The sequence below is a fragment of the Arvicanthis niloticus genome, chromosome X, assembly GCF_011762505.2.
Source record: "Arvicanthis niloticus isolate mArvNil1 chromosome X, mArvNil1.pat.X, whole genome shotgun sequence".
Lineage (NCBI taxonomy): Eukaryota > Metazoa > Chordata > Mammalia > Rodentia > Muridae > Arvicanthis > Arvicanthis niloticus.
In genome coordinates this window covers 60,312,414-60,335,893 of record NC_047679.1, presented here as the reverse complement: position 1 = coordinate 60,335,893, position 23,480 = coordinate 60,312,414, and positions in this window count along the sequence as shown.

Genomic DNA, 23,480 nt, shown 5'->3' with positions numbered 1-23,480 from the left:
CATCCTGAGTGAGGTAACCAATCACAAAAGAACACACATGGTATTTACTCACTGATAAGCGGAGATTAGCCCAAAAATCTAAAACAACAAAGATTCAACTACCAGACGACATGAAGCTCATGAAGAAGAAAGAACAAGTGAGGATGCCTAGGTCTTTCTTAGAAGGAGTAACTAAATACCCAAGGGAGCAAATATGGAGACAAAGTGTGGGACAGAAGCTGAAGGGGGGTTGTAGGGAGACCATTCCATCTGGGTATTCATTCCATGGGCAGTCACCAAAAATAGACGCTGATAGGGATGTCAGGATGGGAAAGCTGACAGCAGCCAGATAAGGCTATCTCCTTAGAGGTCCCCCAGAGTCGGACATACCCAGAGACAGATACCCACAGCTATCCATTAATCTGATCAAAGGTTCCCAATGGAGGAGTTAGAGAGTAAATAGAAGGAACCTTAAGGGCTGGTGGCCCATGAGGAGAGCAACAATACCAACCAGCCAGAGCTCCCCAGGGTCTAAACCACCAGCCTAGGAGCACATATGGAGAGACACATGACTCCAGCTGTATATGTAGGGGAAGATGGCCTTGTCAGGCATAGGTGGGAGACAAGATCATTGGTACCCTGAAGGCTGAGCACAGAGGGGGGGGGGAATCTGAGGGGGGAGGGGGGCTGGGAGTAGGTGGGTAAACACCTTCACAGAGGCAGGAGGAGGGGGGATGGGATAAGGGGTTCCTGGGTGGTGGGTGAAATATGGTAAGGGGATAAAATTTGAAATGTAAATATTATATCCAATAAAAGAGGGGAAAAAATAGAAAAGTGGTTAGAACCAACATTCTTAATAAAATGTCAGCCCTCTTAAAAAAAAAAAACTATCTTGATACTAAAAGTTGCTTTGAGAATTGTATATTGCAGAATGATCAGCCTTAGTGTATCTGCTCAACAAGCAAGCTGGGCAGACCTGCTCAAACCTCTGAGGTCCGGGAATTCCATCTGGAGGCAGCAAAGACACAGCATCAGAGGATTGTCAACTTGCTCTCCCCCCCCCCACTCCTCTTCTAATATCTCAATTCCCATAATCAGCTTGAAGAAGCTAATGATGAGTCAGCGCCCCTATTCCCTGGGCTTGGGGACTAAGGTGGTAAATGTTGGGCTGTCTCTCTAGGGAAAAGTAGTGGTTTTGTTGGAATAGAGAGGATTAGCTAGGGTTTATTGCATAGCCATAACCTATTAGTAGAAATCTGTATAATTAATATCAAGATGAAGATATAAATTCTTAAATGGCACCAATTTACTTTGTTTACAAACTTTAAGATTTTCATTGGCATGAGCTTCTTAGTGATATAAGAGTGAGATGAATATTGTTACTCCCATAGGCATTGTACCAGTATAACACACTTAGGAATACAAAGCTTAGACCCAGTCCTTCTTTAACTTTTTTAACTGATTTGAGATGGTCAGCCTGTGAGTTAAGGGACTATAGCAAATTCATGGCTTGGAGTTTATTATAAGGGTGTTCTCTATGTTTTATTTAGAAATAGCTGAGTGGAGTTAACAGGCAACAGTCCAGATTACCTTACATGGATAGCTGGTTTTCAAAACATCAGAAATCTTTAGAATTGACATGACAAACATTTCAGTATTAATGTTCATTTTCATTAGAGACCTGTCTGCTCCGGACAGCTTCCTATATTGAATTCTAAGAAGAAATTGAGCATCCCTGGAGTTACTCCAGTTGTGGTGAGACAGCCACTAGGCAAGAATTGCCACTTTCCTTCTACAGACTAATTACTGTCCAGAAAAGGACACACTTGCAGAATAGTCGACTGATTATATCTGCCTAGACAGAGTAATCAACCCTTAATAATTCTGCAGCACTAAGGTCTGTCAGATGATCCTGGGCCAGAAGGCAGAAGAACAGATGCTCCAACGTTTTGAAGTAGAGCGAGTGTCCAGGTGTTCAGAGGTCTCTATAAATTGGCTAAGTTTTAGAAACTATGATTTGTGCTTCCCACAATTATAGTTAACTCAGTCATTCTGGATTTCTGATGGGGTTGAAAACATATAGCTATTGACCTTAAGAGAAAAGACTTGAGTGGATGGTCGTCAGCTGACATTCATCCTAAAGCCAGGTTCAGAACTACATGTTTTAGTTAGAATAGATGACAGAGGAGCTGGTTAGTCAACAAAAGGATGGACTGGGTATTAGGACTATCCTGTACCTCACTGGTACAAATTGGCATAATTATGTTCTAATTGTATTTTGAGAGAAAAGTTTCATTTTAACAGGAAAGGTGATGTGTAGGAGGAGCTAAGGTAGGAGGAGTACTGAGAGGAAGAAAAGGAGTAAGAAGAGGAGAAGAAGAAAGAGAGGAGAAGCTAGGTGAAGAAAGAGAGAAAGAGGGGGGAGACAGGGAGGCAGAGGTTCAAGTATCTCCACCAGTCAAAGATAGTTGTTATATCTAGGTTGGTCAGTGGGTTACACCTCTGATTGAACAATTCCAAACTTATAAAGCCTATGATTAACATTATTTAAAAAAATGTATAAATGCAAAAAGGAAAAGGGGGCTTGGGATAGGCGTTTCCTAAGGGGGGTGGGGGTGAATGGGGAAAGGGGATGCCATCTGAAGTGTAAATAAAATATCTAATAAAAAATTTAAAAAAAAGAATATATACAAAGCACTTTGCAATATAGTAAATAAATGTTCCTGTTGTGTTATGAATTATGTTTGTCTTATACAAGACAAGTAATACAGATGTTGATTACATGGATTAAATACTGTTTATATGGTTGTTGATTGAGTCACAGTTCATGTGAATTTTCTCATTTTATAGAAATATTTATGTTTTAATAATGTAGGAATTGGTTCTTGCCCATGATTTGGATCTCAAGTTGGGCCAGTCATTGGTCATCCATTCCTTTAGTCTGCTGTATCTTTGTCCCTGCACTTCTTCTTATAGGCAGGGCACATTTTGGGTTGAAGGTTTTGTGGGTGGGTTGGTGTTCTTATCCCTCCACTGGGAGTCCTGCCTAGCTACAGGAGGTGGTCACTTTAGCCTCCATATCCCTCACTGCTAGGAGTCTCAGCTAGAATCACCCTCATAGACTTCCTGAAGTCCCCCTATCCCAGGTCTCTGGCATGTCCTAAAGATGACCCCCAACCCCAACCTGTTACTGATTTCTGTTCACTTTCTTGGCCCTCTCTCCTATGTTCTTCCTACACCTGCTTTCTACCCTTTACTTCCCTTTCCCATCTCCTCTTCTACCAGTTTCCCTCCCTCCTTCTTTCCATCTCAGATGACTTTTATTTCCCCTTCTGAGTGAGATTCAAGCATCTTCCCTTAGGCTCTCCTTGTTATTTAGCTTTCTGGGGTCTGTTGATTTGTTGGGATTGGGTGGAAGCTGAGAAAACTCATTTTAGAGAAAGAAGCTTAGAAAATGAAATCTTTATTTCTTGTGTGCACAAGGAGGTAATAAGGTAGGGATCTGATCAGCATCTGTGAATGGAGATTGTACAACATTTTTCTAGGATAGGAACACAAAGCAAGGGGAAGGGGGCAGGCTATTGCATTGACCAATTATATGCTTACACAAGGGGTTAAACAAGGAAGTTAACTGGTGACTGGACCTTATCCTGGTCACCTGGTTTCAGGGTATTTGAGTCAGCTTTTGCATTCAGGTCCCCTCCTGGACTCTGGCTTGGAATTTAGAGCAATAAGGAAACAAAGGAGTGGATAAACAGCATGCAATTAAGTCAAGACAGGCAGCACATTTATGAAATGGGTGCTGTCTTGGTCAGGGTTTGTATTCCTGCACAAAATATCATGATAAAGAAGAATAAGTTGGGGAGGAAAGGGTTTATTCTACTTCCACATTGCTGATTATCACGAAAGGAAATCAGGACTGGAACTCAAGCAGGTCAGGATGCTAGAGCTGATGCAAAGGCCATGGAGGGATGTTACTTACTGGCTTGGATGCCCTGGCTGCTCAGCCTGCTTTCTTATAGAACCCAAGACTACCAGCCCAGAGATAGCCCTACCCACAATGGGCCCTTCCCCCTTGATCAGTAATTGAGAAAATGCCTTATAGATGGATCTCATGGAGGCATTTCCTCAAGGGAGGCTCCTTTCTCTGTGATAACCCCAGCTTGTGTCTACTTGACACACAAAACCAGCCAGTATAGGTGTCATTGTTTAGGTACAGAATGACAGCAACTTCACACTTTACACTCTTTACTGGTTAACAGACAAACATGAAACATGAGAAGCAGCAGGATAGGGGTTGGGTTCGGGGCCTGAGAATATGAACTCAGTTTTGACCCTGTCAGCAAGGTAGAACTTGTTTCTGAGATGGCTGGACTCAGGAAACTGTCTCCTAACAGATTATAGCATGGGTATCTTGTACTTTCTGGCTATATCCACTTATAAGTGAGTACATATCATGCATGTCCTTTTGCGTCTGGATTACCTAACTCAGAATATTTTTCTAGTTCCATCCATTTGCCTGCAAATTTCACGATGACTTTGTTTCTAATAAGCTGAATAGTATTCCATTGTATAAAGGAACCACATTTTCTGTATCCATTATTTGGCTAAGGGACATCTGGGTTGCTCCATAACTGTCCTCTGAGAGGCCCCATCCGGCAGCTGACCAAAACAGATGCAGAGAACCACAGCCAAACATTAGATTGTGTTCATGAAGTCTTGTGAAAGAGTTGAGGAAAGGATTGAGGGCCCTGGAGAGATAGGGATTCCACAAGAAGACCAAAAGAGTGAACTAACATGGACCCTTTGGGAACCTGAGATTATGAACCACCAATAAAAGACTATCCACGGGCTGGACCTAGACCCCCTGCATATGTGTAGCAGATGTGTAGCTTGATCTTCTTATGGGTCCCCAACAACTGGAGCAGGAATGGGGAGGGGTTCCCTGACTCTGTGGCCTGCCTGTGGATCCTGTTTACCTAACTGGGCTGCCTGGTCTGATCTCAGTGGAAGAGTATGTGCATGGCAGGTGGTGGCTTTCAGTATCTCACAGAAGAAGAGGAGAGCAGAGGGGGGAGATGTTAGAGACACACTGGAAGGAGAGCAGGCTGAGATGGGGATGTAAAGTGAATAAATAAATTAATTAATGGAAAAAATATAATCAATTATTTTAAAAATTAAGAAATATATATTTATGCTTTCTATAGGTTTAGATTCACATACATGACAAAGACAAAAGCAGCCTGGATGACTAGTATCAGAAAGAAAATGAATCACTTTATTTGCCTGTTAGCTTTGAATTCCACACTCAGAATTTAATGAATTTAATATTCATTGGATTCACAGATATGTGGAAGCTAGAAAAGTATGAGTCCTATATGTTCTTAACAGTAAATAAGGAGCTGGTGTCTGTCAATGTCTAGCATTGATGAAGAGTGTGAAAGCAAAACAGAATTATTTCAGTTTTCTTCTCCCAAAAGAAACTTCTAACAGCATTAGCAGTTAAGTGACTAAGAGGCACAGAATTGTGTGCCAATTGATTTATCATTCTAGAAACCTTACTTTCTTGTTTTCAACAATTTTTGTTCTCAGACATTTGTTTTGTGGCTGCTAAGATTTGGTTGCCATAAAATCTCAAATTTTCTATTCTGTAATTTTAAGTTATCTATTTAATATATATATATATATATATATATATATATATATATATCATTTTAAGTTTCATTTTTAAAATATATTATCTGAATGCTTATTACATATTGTGTATTACAATGTGTGTGTGTGTGTGTGTGTGTGTGTGTGTGTGTAGCTGTGTGAAATTTTGTATTTTCTGAATTCCCTGAAATTTTTGGAAGCTCCTCATTTTGTATTTGTGTTTGTTTCTTTTTATTTTATATACAAGAACTTCACACACACAAAAATTAAGTTGATCTTGGCTCTTGAGTCAAAAGTTGTAGAATCACTAAAAGATGAATCCACAGGACTAGTACATTTTATACTCCAGATTAATCAGGCAGATATATAGTGTTTTGATGAGAAATTATGATTGAAAGGTATATTTAGGTCTTGCTTTTATGGTGATCAGAACCCAATAAAGATTATAAATTCATATAAGTCTGCCTTCCAGTGAGATATTTGAAATACTCCTGCTAATTCAGCTAATTTAATTTTGAACTCTTTGACCTGTCCTCCTCTTTTACAGACTTCTAGTAAACCTTTTCTTCAGACCGAATCACATTGACATTTGGACAAATGCAGATCGTGTTTAATTAATGTGTATTTTAGGTAGTTTTCCACGTGGATTGATTAGGTATTTTTGTTTGTCTGCTTTCTTTTTAGTCTCAGCAAGTTAATTTGGTCTTTAGAATTATTATATCTGATAAGTTAGTGATCATTAATTTATCTATTTTTTAAAAACCTATATTTATTTTATGTGCATGAGTGTTTTATCTACTTGTATCTCAGGGAGTCAAGTGCATGCAATGCCCTTGGAGGACAGAAGAGGGTGCTGGAGTGTCTGGAACCAAAGTTACAGATAGTGTTAGCCACCATGTGGGTGAAGGGAAATAGAACACAGATATAGGTCCTCTGCAAGAGAGCAAGTGCTCTTAATCACTGAGCCACCTCTCTAGTATACTGTTCAATTTATCTTAACTGTAAATGCTTTGAAAATTCAGATACTATGTCTTCTTGCACCAAAATTCTTTAAATTCTTGGATCTCTACATTTTCAAAATTATTTAATAGTCATATTATTTCAGAAGACAAACCATCAGTTGAGAATGTTATTAAGGAGATTCTGCTCAGAGGACAAAGGAAAGTATTCTTTTGAAGACTCAACGATTCAAAGGTATCAAAGTGGCTACAATAGTGATCCAAGGGGGCAAGAATTCATGTTTAGCTGAGAGAAGAACTTGGCAGAGTCATCCATGTGGTGCTGATTTTATAGGCATGAAAAAATGAAGGGGATGTAGAGTCTCCTAGCATGGAATGCTGCTGAGGCTAAGCAATTTATAACAGGGTAGGAGTACCTGTAAGGAGGCCCTGAGCAGCCACTCCTTGAAGCTGTGAAGGTAAAGTTTACATGGCAGTGGAGATCCTAGGATGTTGAGGGCTCCAACTTAACTAAGTAAGTCATCTAATAAGCTTCGGATACAACTGAATGAAAGGTACACAGTGATCTGAGAACTAGCTTTCATTCTGCTTCTCCAAAGTGGATGTAATTGACCAGCTGCCTCAAGCTTTTGCCTTCCTCATTCTTCACAATGAATGATTAGTCTCTTAAACTAATTACTAGACAATATACATTCTTTCTTATCTTAAGTAGCTTTTAACAGATATTTTGTCACAGCAATAAGTAACTAATATGTAGAGTTTGCCAAATTTAATGAGAGACCCAATTATAATATTTGTAACCACATTTCTAATGATTGTTGCCATGTTTTCTATTTTCTAATTTTTTTGAGTCTGCTTTTTCAATTGAGTTCATATGTAGTTAAGTTGATAACCAAAATTAGCCCTCACATATATTACCAAGGAGTGGGATATCCGGATTATATTATTGTCCTATTTTTACTTTTCTTAGGAATCTTTTTACCTTTTCTAAAGTTGTTATCGTAATTTATATGTGAAGATTCTTTTTGTATTTTTCTTTTTACTTTACACCATAATCACAGATCCCTCCTAGTTTCACCCTCACATATTCTATCCCCAGTTGCCCCTTCCTTTTCTTCTCAAAGAATGGGAAGCCCCATGGGTATCAACCTTCCCTGGCATACCAAGTCACAGCAGGACTAAGTGTATCCTCTCCCACTGAGGCCAGACAAGAAAGCCCAAGTAGGGGAAAGAGATTCAAAGGCAGACAACAGAGTCAGAGACAGCCCCCACTCCAACTGTCAGGGGTCCACATACTGATGAAGCTGCACATCTGCTCCAAAATGTAGGATGTGGCATAGGTGTAGACCATGCAAGCCCTTTGGTTACTGGTTTAGTCTCTGTGAGATCCTTGGCCCAGGTTAGTCGACTGTAGGTCTTCTTGTGGTGTCCTTTACCCACCAAGTTCACTCAATTCTATTCCCCTCTCTTCCACAAGACTTCCTGAACTTCACCTGATGTTTTTCCTATGGGTCTCTGCATCTGTTTCCATTAGCTATCAGTTGAAGCCTCTCAGAACACAGTTATGCTAGGCTCCTGTTTGCAATCATAACAGAATATCATTAATAGTGTCAGGAATTGGCTCTCTAAGATAGAGTGGGTCTCAAGTTGGGCCATTCGCTCAGTTGTTCAGTCTTTGCTTCATCTTTATCCCTGTACATCTTGTAGGGTCCAAGGTTTTGTGGAGGGGTTGTTGTCTCCCTTCCTCCACTGAAATTCCTGCCTGTCTACAGGAGTTGGCCACTGTAGTCTCTGTATTGCTAGATGCTGGGAGTCACAGCTAGGTTCATCTTCATAGATACCCCAGAGTCTCCTCTGTTCTAGGTCTCTGACTTATCTCCAAAATGCCCCCCCAACAAAGATTTTGGTTCTTTCTCCCAAACCTCCCTCTCTTCTCCCCACACCCATGCCCCACCTTTTTTCCTTCCCCAAGTCTTCTCCCATCAAGTTCCCTTCCTCTAGCAACCTCCAGTGTGTATTTTATATCTCCTTTGAGTGAGATTTAAGCATCCTCTATTGGGTCCTCCCTGTGATGTGGGTTCTTTGGGTAGCATTTTATCCTGTACTTTATGGCTAATGCTCACTTATAAGTGAGTACATACCATGTGATATTTCTGGGTCTATCTTTATTTCAGTCAGGATGACATTTGCAATTCCATCCAATTGCCTGTGAAATTTATGATGTGTTTGTTTTTAATAGTTGAGTAGTATTCCATTGGGTAAGTGTAGCACAATTTCTTTATCCATTCTTCAGCTGAGGGACATCTGGGTTGTTCCCAGTTTCTGGCTATTAAGAATAACACTGGTATAAACAGACTTGAGAAAGTGTCCTTGAACTATGGTGTAACATCTTTTGGGCATATACCCAGGAGCAGTATAGTTGGCTCTTGAAGTAGAACTATTCCCAATTTTCTGAGAAACCATCAAATTGATTTCCAAAGTGTTTGTACAAATTTGTACTCCCACCAGCAATGGAGGAGTGTTCCTCTTTCATATCCTTGCTAGCATGTGCTGTTATTTGAGTTTTTGATCTTGCCCATTCTGACAGGTGTAAGATGGAATCTCAGAGTTATTTTGATTTGCATTTCCCTGATAACTAATGATATTGAACATTTCTTTAAGTGTTTCTTGGCCATTAGAGATTCCTCTGTTGAGAATTCTCTGTTTAATTTTGTAACACATTTTAAAATTGGGTTAGTTGGTTTGCTGGCATCTAATTTCTTGAGTTCTTTATATATTTTGGATATTAGTTCTCTGTCTGTTGAAGATTCTTTTAATTTCACTTTCTTTTTTTTAAAGATTTGTTTATTTTATGTATATGAGTAAACTGTAGCTGTCTCCAAACACACCAGAAGAGGGCATCAGATACCATTACAGATGATTGTGAGTCACCATGTGGGTGCTGGGAATTGAACTCAGGACCTCTGGAAGAGCAGCCAGTGCTCTTAACCACTGAGCCATCTCTCCAGCCCTTAACTTCACTTTCTTACCATGATTAATTTTTATAGTCACTTACATTTAATGTGTGTTGAGATGCAATCAGTCTATTTTTTATTTTTTATTTGAATTTATCAGATGAGTAAATACAGTGAGCATTTACTCACATGTCCACTGAGCATTTCTTTTTCTTATTTTGTGCAGTGTGAGTTCAGATCACTTGCTGGGCCAACATTGGATTGTTTGCTTTTTGTTATTGTGTTGTCTTATTGAGTTATTTAGCTACTGTAGACAGGAACCTTTTGTCAGATGATTAGTTTTCTCCCATTCTGTATGTTGTCTCTTCAATCTTCTGTTTCTTTTATGTTAAATAAGCCTTTTGGTTTGATATTATTTATTTTCTCAATCTTTCATTCCCTATAGTTTTGGAATCCAGAGAAAGATATAGTTCTCTTAGCTAATATGTTGAAATATTTTCCATAAGTTTTCCTCTAATAGCTTCAGAGTTTCAAATCTAATAGCAAAATATTTGCTCACAGTTGAGTGGACTTTTTTTTGTTTTTGGAGACAGAGCTTCTCTGTGTAGCCCTGGCTGTCCTGGAACTCACTCTGTAGACCAGGCTGGTCTTGAACTCAGAAATTCGCCTGCCTCTGCCTCCCAAGTGCTGGGATTAAAGGCGTGTGCCACCACTGCCCAGCTTGAGTGGACTTTTATACAAGGTGAAAGTTGTTGAAATTCAGCCTTCTAGATTGAAGTATCCAATTTTTTTCTTAGAAGTAATTTCAAAGAGTGTATCTTTTCTTAAAGTTAACTGGATAGTATCTCATTTAATGAGGAAAATGGGTTAATATGTACATGGTTTAATTAAGAGTCATTTTATTTTATCAATTTGTCTGTTTTTATTCTAATATCATGCTGTTTGTCTGTTGACTCTGACTATGGAAGACATATTTTATAAACTATAATTTTATTTGTTTATCAAATAGAGCTATCCTTCCCATTTATTTCATAGATCCCTGTTCTGTTGAGTTCTGGGGGAGAAAAAAGTAAATAGTTGCAGTGAAATACTTTCACTTTAAATCAAAAGAAAGCTCTTATACCTTGATAGGGATACATGAATCTTTGGATTTTAAAATAACATATGACATCTTTCTATACATTCTATATCACCTAATATTTTTGACTGTTCTATCTTTTGGCAGTTTGATAATGTTTTTATTACTGGCATAAAATATGTTTTACTTTATGAGGCACACTAAATATCATTTTTAATGAGAGAATATGATGAACACTACAACACAAAACTAAAAATGTAAACATATATGCTGAAATTTAGATGTAAAAAACTGAATGTACAACTTTCAAAACCATGAAGAAGATAATAGAAACTATACCAGCAAAACACATTGATATATACTAGAAATTATAATTTCACTTGACAAAAGAGAAATTATGAAAATTTTAGATAGTTAAATGGGAATGGAAAGAATAACTCTGAATTAGTTAACCCAGACAAAGTAAGACAACATTGTACATTATTTTCTTCATGTGGATGTTACTTTTAGTTTATGTATATACCAGGAAACTATAACAAGCAATATGTAGGGAGGGGAGACAGATTGCAGGCAGTAAAATTTATAAAGGAGGAATGGTAGATATATATTTATATACACATGAGCATATAAACACACACATACACACATACAGAGAAAGAAAGAGAGAAAGAGAGAGATTAAATGCAGTTACCCTATAGCAAGAGGACAATGCTCTTCCTAGACACTATAGACTATCAAAACATCTAGTGCTAGAAATGGGACAAGTGTTTGGGGTTGTTTTTCAGTAGGGCCTCATGAACTCCCAAATTTTACAATGTACTACCATTGCTCTTAATTCCCATCCAGAATTTTAGAATAAGACCCTTTTGATGACGCCACCTCATACTTGGGTCATGGAAGCTTTACCACAACTGACTGGCATTCAGAGTGTTGGAAAGTGCAATGTATGCTACCAGAGGAGAAAGATATCAGTCATGTATACCTATAAATGGTTTAAGACATAGTCATGACTAGCATAACAAAACATGCCCTTTGGTGCATAAAATTCAGGGGGTAACCAATCACTTTCTGATTGGAGTTAAGTCCTCCTCCACAGAATAAAACTGATACCCAAACCATTATTGGCCCAAGAACCTGTGGCTAGACCTGTCATAGGTCCCTGTGGGGAGCCGACAGAAGGTGGCTACCATCCGTGCAGCCATCTTGAGCCATATACCCTGATAAGAGACTTGATTACAACAGCCTAAAACAGCTGAGCACACTCTGATACCATCTTATTTTAGATACCCAGGATCTTCCCTTGGGTGTGTGAGACTTAAAGGTATGATTTAGAGATAAGACCTAAGGGTGTGACTTAAGCGCATGACTTAGAGGCATGGCTTAGAAGTGAGACATATAAAAGGCAGAGGCAGACAGAAGAAATTATTAGTTATTAGGCACTTGGCACTTGGAGGAAGAACTTGGAATTAGGTAGTAGGCACTTGAGACTCAAGACAGGCAACTATTATTAGACACTTACACTTGGACTAGACACTTGAGATTAGACACTTGTACTTGGAAGAGTACTTGGATGAGACTCAAGACTAGAACTTAGAACTGGAAATTTGGAACTTGGAGACAGTAGGGACTAGGAACTAGGGACTAGGAACTCAAGACTAGGGACTTAGACTAGGAAGAGCTATTGAAGAATAAATGGGATTGAGTCACACTCTGTCTGGTCTCCATTCTTTGCGTCCTTCTTCACTCTCTCTCTTGCTGAGCCCCGACGCGAAGATTAGAACAGTTTGGGGCAGTGTGGGCTCTAAAAATTTATCCCCCAAGGCTTTTGGCAGTGTGGGTTCCAACACTGATAGAGCGGTCTGTGACATTTTGTTCCCCAAACGTGGGGCAGAGCGGTTCTCAACAGGTCCCAGTGGAGAAACTACCACATTGTTTTGCTAAATGGAGAGAGTGTTATTAAACTCTTTTTTATTGGATATTTTATTTACATTTCATATGTTTATTCCCTTACTCATGCCCAGGAACTCCCTATCCCATTGCCCCTCCTCCTGCTTCTATGAGGACGTGCCCCCACCTACCTCCCCACTCCTACCTCCCCACCCTTGAATTCCCCCACACTTGGTGTTCAGCCTTCATGGGACCAACGATCTCCTCTCCCACCTATGCCCCATAAGGCCATTCTCCCCTACATATACAGCTGGAGCCATGGGTCCCTCCCTATGTGCTCCCAGGCTGGTGGTTTAGACCCTGGGAGTTCTGGTTGGTTGGCATTGTTGCTCTCTTCATGGGGCCACAAACCCTTTCAGCTCCTTCAGTCATCTCTCTAACTCCTCCATTGGGAACCCCTTGATCAGATCAATGATTAGCTGTGAGCATCTGCCTCTGAATATGTCAGACTCTGACAGACCTCTAAGAGACACCTATATCAGGTTCCTGTCAGCATGCACTTCCTGACAGCCACATCAGTGTCTACCTTTAGTGACTGCACCTGGAATGGATACACAGATGGAATGGTCTCCAGATGACCCCTCCTTCAGTTTCTGTCCCACACTTTGTCTCCATATTTTCTCCCATGAGTATTTTGTTACTCCTTCTAAGAAGGACTGAAGCACCTACGCTTGGTCTTCCTTCTTCATGAACTTCATGTGGTCTCTGAGTTGATGACTTATTATACCCACAAGTTAATACATTTCTTATCCCATACCTTGAAAAGCATCTGTTTGCATTAAATTGTGATTAGCACCATGACCCATAACTGGCCAAAGTTCAGTGATTAAGAGGCTGTGGTATTCTCAGCCATAAATAGAACTTAACGTCCCACACCTCCTCTCAGCCAAGCTTTGGGGATTGTTGCAGAAGATGGGCAGAAAGGGGGTAAGATTCAGGAACAATTGATTACTGTAAGGAAAGTTTATCTTCAGAACACAGCAGAGAAGCTGCAAATATGAACTGACAGTGGTAGCAAAAGCATGCACAAAACCCATGCAAGTCAAACCAGACAAAATTCCAGCATTAGTTGGAACTATTGGCATTTGTTAGGTGCTGGGAAATGAAGATTTTTTTTTTTTTTACAAGTGTGAAGATATAGCATATGAGTGTAATCTCTGGAAAGTCAACACAACTTCAGTGGAAGAAATATTTAGACAGCTCAAAGTGGTCTTGATGGGCTAAACAAAACTGGGTGAATATGACATGGAGGTGAAACTGAGACAAGTTGGGGAGGGGGTGAATATGATCAAAACATTTTATATGAAACTCTCAATAATTTTTAAAAAGATGTCTTCACAATCCTGTATTTTAATTAATTTAAGAATATGATGTTTTAAATTAAGACATAACCCTATATGTTTCTGATATATATGAGTTTCCTTGCAAGAGTTAACTGTAATATTCCAACAATATACTTTAGACTTTATTTCTCAAAGTATATTAACCATAAATGATTGTTTAGACTATCATGTTTACTGCTAGCACTTCTATCCACAAATCAATAATAAACTCTAGTGTCACTGTTGGAATTAGGGGTTGGTCACACCAATGCTTTCAAGCCTAGTTCATCATTGTGTGTATTCATGAGTTCATGAAATGCCAGATGGTAGCTATGTTGAATCTTTCTTACTCCATGCTCGTCTAGTAACATTTCACAAGAGATTTAAAAAAAAAAAACAAATGAAAATAAGGCTACAATCAATATATCTGTGTATCATCAACTATAAGGAGACCCTAAAATAAGAAGTAAATTAACACAAATAAAAAAGTGGTTGTTAAAAAAATATAAACATAGGCCAAAAAATAATGATGCCAAAAAAGCCACATAAATAGAACTCCTTCTAGATTTCAATGCAAAGAAATTAAATTTCTAAAATTTTGGAAACTGACACACATGGAAAGGAACATGGCATTTTACCCATGACACAAAAATTGTGTGCCTTCCAGTATTGGTCATATGACTTGAAAGAAAACACTGCTCATAGTACTGATAGTACACATCTACGGGGAAATATGTTTTTATTTCTCGATATTTACAAAGAACAGGCACTAATGAAATATTTTCATTTTGCCACTTGTTTCTGGCAGAAAACCATTTTAATGTTTTGGCAAAATTTTATAAAGTCACAATCATATTTGTTTTGATTTTTGAAAAGAACCTTCATATTTTCCATTCCCATGAGAACTTTTTCTTTTATCCTACTATGGTACAAAGTGAAAAGGCCTTTTATTTTTGCATTTTAGCTGTCATTAGAATTATTTTTTAACCAAATAGTTCCCCCATTACAGTGCATAATTTTTAAATATTTTCATAAATGTTCTTGTTTAATTTCATCAATGACTGAGATATAATAGCAGGGAAGTAGTCTATTATTCATCTTAGAGGTAAGCAAGTTGATCTTAAGAAGATTTGGGCTCTAAAATAACTGGTATATGTGAAGCTCGGGTTGAAACATAGTTTAAATGAATCCAAATTTCTTATTTGACATTCTTCTGTGATAATAATTCTGGAAAATAGAGCCTTGTCTTTTAAATCTAGAGATTTTTAATAACACATAGTACTTTTAAAGTTTGTTGGAATCAAATTACTCAAAGTTAATTCACTTTGAAGTCAGAGAATAGTTATGACAAGTCTCTAAAGTTAAAATTATTTTAAAACATTAAAGAGAAATCAGTCAGTGTCTCCAATAGATAAACTGTAAGCACTGTAAAAGACATGGTAACAGGAACGGGAGTGGTCCTTGCTTTTTTTTAATAGAGGACTGTACAAAACAGATAATCAAGGGTAAATTTATAGACTTCACAATCTCTTTTGTAAGCAGATAATGATAGAAGCAGAAAAATATTAATGATCTATAAAATTTACTTCAAGCTGCACTTACAATACCAGGAGCAGCGATAGCAGGGCTGTGCCACTGGGCATTGTGTACACAATGGTAGCAGCTGGTTTTTGCTTGTTAATGTTAGTTCTTAGGAAGTAGCTCATGTGGAGGGGATTGTTGACAGTTCCATCTATAAAACGAATTGCTTACATTCAGCTAATCAAAAGGAGACTCACCTCTAGAGACTAGAATTTGTTTAGGAAGTGCCAGGAAAACAGTCTTTGAAATGGGATTTCCGTCAGTTCAGTTTTAGAATCACATTGGAAAATTCTCAAGAGCTGCCTTTCTTCTGGTTCCTGTCAAAATATCAACAATAGAGGAGTAAACAATCCTGTAAAACCACTCAGAAGAATATCTTAAAATCTCAGAAATGACTGAAATTTTCCACTGTAAAAATGATTCTTTTTTTTAATTATTTATTTACATTCCGAATGTTCCCCACCTTCCTGGTCCCCCTCCCCTTTGCCTCCTAGAGAATTCTCTTCTACCCTGGGGTATCAAGTCTCTACAGGATTAGGCACATCCTCTCCCACTGACAAGGTAGTCTTCTGCTATGTATGTGCCTGGGGCTACAGACTAGCTCATGTATGCTCTAGAAAATCCCAAAGACTTGTGCTGTGAGAGGCTCCCAGAACTCAATGGAGATGACTTTATCCAAAGTACAAATGATTCTTAATCAAAACATAGTAAGCAGCACTGCACAACCTCCTAATAGAATCCTATGTTCTCTATCCAATAATTTTATAACTCCAATGTGAAAGAATGAAAAAAATCTAGGAATAATTAGTGAATTTCTAAGTGTGTGAAGAATCATTAATCACACTGTGATTTCATTTTTTGAATAAAGCACTTAATTTCTAGAATCAACAGTCTAATGAAGTAGAAACTCAAATCTGGAGACTTTGGCAAACAATTTTGTAGTTTCTAAAATGTTAAATGTAGAAGTGTCACATGATCTAACAATTCCATTTCTAAAAATTTACCTAAAATTTAAAATATACTTTTATGTGACTGCTTATAGTAGTATGATTGATAATAGCTAGAAATGGAAAAGGCCTATATGACTATTAAACTGAAGAATGGGTCAATAAAATTTGTTATCAACTTATAAGGGATTGCTATCAACAACAAAACAAGAATGAATTAATAACACCTGTTACAATGCAAATAAACCTTGAAAACATTATGCTTCATTAGCTGGTATGGTAATATAATCTGTAATATCAACACTTTGAAAACTGAAGTAGGTGCATTATGAGTTCATTGTCAGATTATAAGTTGTAAGTTGAATTCAAGAGGAACATGGGCTGTATAGTGATGCCTGGTATCAAAAAATGTGAAGTGAAAGAAGGCAGTCTTGGGCTGGAGAGATGGGTCAGTGGTTAAGAGCACTGACTGCTCTTCCAGAGGTCCTGAGTTCAATTCCCAGCAACCACATGGTGGCTCACAACCATCTGTAATAGGATCCGATACCCTCTTCTGGTGAGAGTCTGAAGACAGTGACAGTGTACTCATATACATAAAATAAATAAATCTAAAGACAAAAATAAAAAAGTCAGTCTTAAAGAACCATTGTGTGTAGCATCTACATGGTATGACAACAACTTATGAATTCTTACAAGTGAAATATTTTAGTGATTGTGTGGACTTTATATGTTGGCAGGGAAATATGACTTATTTTAAGTGATTAGTATTGTAATTGATGTGATCAATGTGTGAATTATTCATGTGTAGAAATATTTATCACAATGAATCACAATTGTTATTTAAATGTGTTAAAAATTTGAACAAAACAAAATATGATAAGCTTTAAAAGTGCTCTAAAATTAAATAATGATGTTTCCTAATTATAAACATACTAAACACCATTAAACTGTATACTGTCATTTGTGATTTAATTTCTGAAAATTAAAAGAAAATAGTGATAAACAAGACTTTTCAGTATGCAATATGTGTATGAGGCTTTCATTACTCTTCTTTGGGTTAAAATATCAAGAGCCTACGCTAGAAGCTCAATCTTGAGATTAGAAGATATTGGCATCTATTCAGTATCCTGCCACTTTCTGCTTGTATATTCATCAGTCATTTAATTGTTTGTGCTTTATTCAATTAATTCATTATTAAAGTTGAAATAATAATACTTGACTCATAAGATTATTATGATAGCCAAATGTCTTATGCAAAAAATACTTTTGAAGTCTCAAGGATTTGGTAGACACTTTATTTGGTAGACTAATTCATAGCTTTAAAAAGGAAACAACTTTCTTTTGCTCTTCTGTACTCTGATCATCTCTTGTTCTGAGGCCTGGTGATACCAGGGGACTTCAGATGAAATGTTTCTTAGTATCTACTACTTGTGGAGCAGTTGCTTCTGAGTTACTTTCATATTTTATATGATCTTAAGCTTCTAAAAGTCAATAATTAGTTTTTTCTTTGCTCCGATTACATGTAAACTAACAAAGTTTGTATACACAATTTTCTTAGATATTGGATCTTAGTGAAGTGAGCACGTATAAAGTTAAGACAGAGTTCAGAAAAGCTATCTGTGCAGTTAAACTTCAAAAATTCATCAGTGTTCAAAACTCTGAGAGGAATGAAAATTCTAAGCAAGAGAATTAAGCTCATGTTAACTGAAGAAGCTCATTCTTTGGCAGAGAAATGGTAAGAGATTTGAGTAAAGTAAAAAGGAGATTTGCCACATTTAAGAAATTTTATTTCATGTGTAGAATTTTAAAGAGATTTGTTTACACTTGGGGCAGTTAAACTTCCATGTGTGTGTGTCCACGTGTATGTGAATGTGTGTACATGTGTATGTGTGTCCACATGTGTATTAGAGAAGTTGTAATTTTAGAAAACATTGCCAATTTATATATATATATATATATATATATATATATATATATTTACAATCAAGGAATTCCTTTAAAAACCTGCAAAGATTTTATGAGTTTGAAAACTACCTATGGAATCCCAAATGCACACAATTTTACGTCCATGTTCTCCACAGCTGTTCTTTGGCAAAATAAAGACACTTGATGAAATAATACTCAAACTTTCTTTCATTCCTAATGTACTGTGATTTCATTTTGTTTTTTGTCTAAATTCTTTACATTTCTAGGAAAGATATATGAATAATAGGTGATATTAAATAATTTAACTATATCAAGACTATTTCATAAAATGAAAACCTTAAAAATCACCTTTTTCTTTTTTCATAAGTAAGTCAAATTCGCCATTTAAAATTGATATGTCATTTGGGAAATTGTATAAATGCTATACAATAGTACACAGAAAAATTAAACCCAAAGTTACAATGAAAATAAAAATGAGCATAACGTATTTTATTATTGACGTTGTTTCATGGAAGTAGGCGAATAAGTACAATTTCTTTTCACATTTTGCTGTCTACATCAATATGTGGGTAGCAATATGGAAGCAAATTGGGTATGAGTTGTTATGACATATGAGTAAACATCTAATCACATGGGAGTTATTTGCTAACTCCCTTCATCATACTATTGTTTATGCATCAAGGAAGGTTTACTTACTAATTTGCCTTTGGATTGTTGTTTGATATGAAGATTTTGCTCTGAAGAAGTATTTTCATCTGATTCTATGTGTTTTTTATTTGGTGATATTTATTCTAACTGGAGAGTAGTGCTATTCATGATCAGTGCTGGGTTAACCATTAAGCAATTCATTTTTTTTTTTGCTCTTGTCGCTGTATTATATATTTTGCTGGAAATGTGATAGAAGAGCCAAAATATTTAACTCATTTGTTGAATTTCCATAGTTATATTATGCATGCTAAGTTGTGTTTTAAAGTTTATATTGGTTGCTTTGTCTTTTGCACTGACAGAACTTAGGCAGAGTTCAATCAACAGTTCCCCCAAAAGGAAGAACTTTCTTTATAAGCCAGATATTAAAGACAATGTCTTCTAATGACAATGAGAACTGTAACAAACTGAAATTGGTGAGTTAATGACAATTTAACAGACTTTCTGTCATAAAAATTTACTTTCTAACATGACTCATTCTTCTTCCATTTGTTAGCTGCCAGAAGATTTAGATGTGAGTGCCTCCATTTCCAGTGATAGTGCTGGATCCTCAGGAATCTATACTAATTACATTAACATCACCCATTCGACAAAAGGACTAACACACTACTAGATATCCAAAAAGCATGTATCTTAGAACTATACATGGTAATAACTATAAGTTACCTTACTTTTCTTACCTTACTTTTCTTATTAAATATGAATGAAGACACACATTGAAATACAAGACAGAATAGAGATCCTTAAAAATATCATTAAACCTTGATAATAGCTTATTTTGTATACTTCTCAAATATGTGAATCAATAAACTTTTATATTTTACATACGTTTGAGTTGGACTCTTGTAATCTAATGATTCCTCACTGGTACATATTGCATCTAAAAATTTTATGTTTTGCATCTTTCTGTTAATATTTTCTTTATAATTTATATGCAAATGTTTCATGCTAATTAATAGTCATAAAGATAGGAAGATAGATTAAGTGAAGATGCACTTTCAAGATTATTAAAATTGTCAGTAGTGTTTTAAATCTACATTTAAAAAAGCATAATTGACAATATAATAAAGATTATGAGATTTATATGTTGTAGAAAGACAAAAATTAATTACTGAAGATGTTGCAGTTGATATTTCAAAGATATAAAATCTAAGGTGATATGAGATGGCATATAGCAAATTTTTTAAGCATAAGTGTCATAAAGAAGCTGTCACATGGCAGCTCGTGACTGTAAATGATTGGTTTATATAGTAACCTAAAAAAAATAGCCCAAAGGCGCATATATGTTATTTTTGCCACACAGGGTAATTTTGTTATCAGAAAGTTTATAACCAAAGAAAGAAACCCAAACATAGATATTTTAAAGACATAGTAGCTATATAATATTACACTAAATGATACAGTCTGAATATAGTTTGTCTTTCAAAAGTTCATATGCTGGAGTACTGGTCTTCAGCATGACTAAAGTAAGGTTATGGAGCATTTTAAAATTGCACCCCATGAGAGAGATTAAGGTCTATAAACACACACACACACACACACACACACACACACACACACACAGCCCAGAATCTGATCCCTGATGTTTCCTATTATCTTTTCTGGCCATAGTTACTCCAACTACTGTGATACATTCCATTTTGAGGTCTTTGCAGAGCTGAGCTATAAGTATAATGAAGTAAGTATTATGTATTTGAAGCTCCAAAACTATGAGCTGATTAGACTTTCTTATTTGCAAAAAATTAACCTGATTGATATTTGTATAGTAAGAAAAATTGACTAATATATCAAATATTTCAGTGGTTTGAGGGTAACATTTTCCAAAAAAAAGTGTATTTTTGAGATAACAAACTCTGTCGAAACAGAGGACAATAATTATTGCTAGAGTGCATTGATTATATATTAACAGCTAATAATAATATGATAACTATAAAAATAAAGACCAGAACCTGTGGCTTACTTTGAGTTTCCAAGGAAAGCTTTACCTGAAAAATATTCTATTTACGAGTAACATGTATAAGTACACTATTAAGACAGGAAATAAATGACAATAAATGTCAACATTCAAACCAAACTGACTGGAAAAACAACTATCTTGTAAGTTCCATAAAGGCATGACTTTTTTTTTTTTTACTGTATTTTACAACTATGATACATGATTCTCAATGGATTTCTAACTTGAAAAAGCTACATTATTTTTGAGGTTTTGCAAAGTATTATAATAACAGAAGTGTTAGTTGATATGTTGGCTAAAACAGTGAAGAAATTCTGATAATATTTTACATATATTTATGGTATAGTACAATGATAGTTATTTATATAGGTTTTGGACTCAGTTTTAAACATGATCTAGAAATGTATTTTCTCAGATACTACCAAGTTTTAAAAAGAAAAGATGATTATGGGAAGTAATTACTAGTAACTATGGAAATCATACATCAGAAGCCTGAGAATTAAACTGAATTAAAAACTGAAAGGGATATATTCTTTGTATATATGTTGTATATGCATGTTTATGTACAGACATATGCTTCTCTGTGGGAGGAAGGGGCTAGATATTGACATCAGATGTTGTAGTGGTTTTAATACGCCAGGGAGTGGCACTGTTAGGAGGTGTGGCCTTATTGGAATAGGTGTGACCTTGTTGGGAGAAGTGTGTTATTGTGGGAGTGGGCTTTGAGACCCTCCTCCTAGCCATGTGGGAGCCAGTCTTCTCTTGTTTGCCTATGAAGCAAGATATAGAATTCTCTGTTCCTCCAGCATCATGTCTGCCTGGATGCTGTCATGTTTCCTGCCATAATGTTAATGGACTGAACCTCTTTTAACCTGTAAGCCAGCCTAAATTAAATGTTGTTCTTTATAAGAGTTGCCTTGGTCATGGTGTCTGTTCACAGCAATGGAAACACTAAGACAAATGTCTTCCTCAATTACTTCTCTGTCTTATCTTTTGAGACAGAATCTGTCACTGAACATAAAGCTGATGGTTGGTTAGACTGACTAAGCAACAAGCACCAGAAATCATCTTGTCTCTGCATCCCCAGTGTTAGGATTACAATACATGAGGCTTTCCTGTAGGTGTTGAGTGTCTGCATTCAAGTTTTCATGATGCATAGCAAACACTTTACCTATTATGCTACTTCCTCAGCCCAAAACATAGACATTCTAATAAATTGGCAAGGAACCACTAATAACTGTTAAAGAACTACACATTTTATCCACAAGAGCCATTGCTATTCCATCTTTTAATTGAGATATCTTTACAGATGTTACACTTGCTATTTTGCAGAATAAAAAGCAAAATTAGAAGGCAACTTAATCCAGCCACAGTTATTGAGGATTGTTTTATACCTATGTACAAGAAACTACTCAAGTTATGGGAGATGAACAGAAATGTCCATGTTTAAGATGCTTACATATTCTATATATTAAGGAAAATATCATTATTATGAAAGAAACCTGATACCAAGTTTTACCATTGCCCACATTTTTTTGTATCAGGAAAAAAATTATTTATCTAGAAATTTCTTTTCTCTTCTCCAGGTGGGAAATCCACTTTTGCTTTAGGAAAGGTCTCATCTTTCTTATGTTTACTCCCAAATAGTCTATTGAGAATATGGTTATGAATGCTTCTAATTCCAAGATACAGCAAATACAATTTACCATTGAGAGATAAATACTTTGGAATTTTCAGTCTCAGATCTTTTCTTTACTAGATGATACTTTCCAGTAATGCAAAAATGGAATGATGTTTTGACTTCATAATTATGGTATTTTTATATTAATATTGCCAGGAGAGAATTAATTACTACATTTTTCAATGAATAGGGTGTCTAATTGGCAAAAGGGCAGTTGCCATAAGCATTTCAGTAATACCTTACCAATACTTACTAATATTATCAACAATGCCATTATACGATTGAAACAACTTTTAAAATACTTTATTCCTTTGGTTTAGAAAATAATTGGCTACCTGAAATATTTATAGAGCAGACATATCTTTTAGAGAATGTTTAAACTGGGTCATAATAAGAGTGTTTAAATAGTGGAGTAAGCAGTGCATGATAAAAATTCTAGAGTTATTTTTTTATTTTTCCGTGAGACAATTTAACAATTGAAATTATGTTTTGAATCAAAAACTGTTTAACAAAAGATTTATGCCATGATCACAAAGGTTAATAAAATAAAGAACTAATTATGTATACTAGAATACAAATTCATTTCATAGACATCACATTTTGTAAAAGAAATTAGATGTTACAGGATCATGTTCTGTATTACTGTAAGTATATGAAATTCATTGTAAAAATGAATGTATAATGAGAGATACTAGAATAATAGCTATTCAAAGAGAACTAAGTAGCAGAAAGAATAAATTAATCTTTGAGGTTTAATAAACTAAACTTTTTCTTTCTCCATTTAGTGATCAT